This window comes from Aplysia californica, unplaced genomic scaffold, assembly GCF_000002075.1.
Source record: "Aplysia californica isolate F4 #8 unplaced genomic scaffold, AplCal3.0 scaffold03382, whole genome shotgun sequence".
Lineage (NCBI taxonomy): Eukaryota > Metazoa > Mollusca > Gastropoda > Aplysiida > Aplysiidae > Aplysia > Aplysia californica.
Window position 1 is genome coordinate 2,266 of NW_004800652.1, and position 858 is coordinate 3,123.

An 858-nucleotide genomic window follows, 5' to 3' on the forward strand; every position below is an offset into this window, starting at 1 on the left:
GTAAATGCCTTTATTATTATTATTATTATTATTATTGTTGTGTTCTGAGTGGTGTGTTGTGAGAGGTGTGTTCTGAGTGGTGTGTTCTGAGTGGTGTGTTCTGAGTGGTGTGTTCTGAGTGGTGTGTTGTGAGCCATATGTTGCTGTGTCGCCCACAGAGACTGTTCAACCTGCAGTACCAGGACGCGCGGAAGAAACTAGGTCAGTACGGCCTGGCCACCCACGCTCACACCATCGCCAACCGTGACCTTTCCGGGGGTCAGAGGGCGCGCGTGGCGCTGGCCGAACTCTCCTGTCGGGCGCCCGATGTGCTCATTCTGGTAAGGAAAACACTGGCTTCTTGGGTTACTTCTTTAGTTACTTGTACTGGCTTCTTGGGTTACTTCTTTAGTTACTTGTACTGGCTTCTTGGGTTACTTCTACAGGCTTCTTTAGTTGCTTCTACAGGCTTTTTTAGTTACTTCTACTTTTTTACTTATTCCTACTTTGTTGTTGATGTTGCTATTGGTGCTGTAATAGATGGCTGTCTATGTTCCCCCAGGACGAACCTACCAACAACCTTGACATTGAGTCAATCGACGCTCTGGCAGACGCCATCAGGGACTTCACCGGAGGTAAGACCTGTACACAGCGGACTACCTGTGTGTGTGTGTGTGTGACCATGACTACCTGTGTGTGTGTGACCGTGACTACCTGTGTGTGTGACCGTGACTACCTGTGTGTGTGTGTCTGTGACTACCTGTACATGCTGTGTAGTGTGTGTGACCGTGACTACCTGTGTATGTAATAACTGTGTTGTGACTACCTGTGTGTGTAGTGACCGTGTTGTGACTACCTGTGTGTGTTGAATGGAATGGA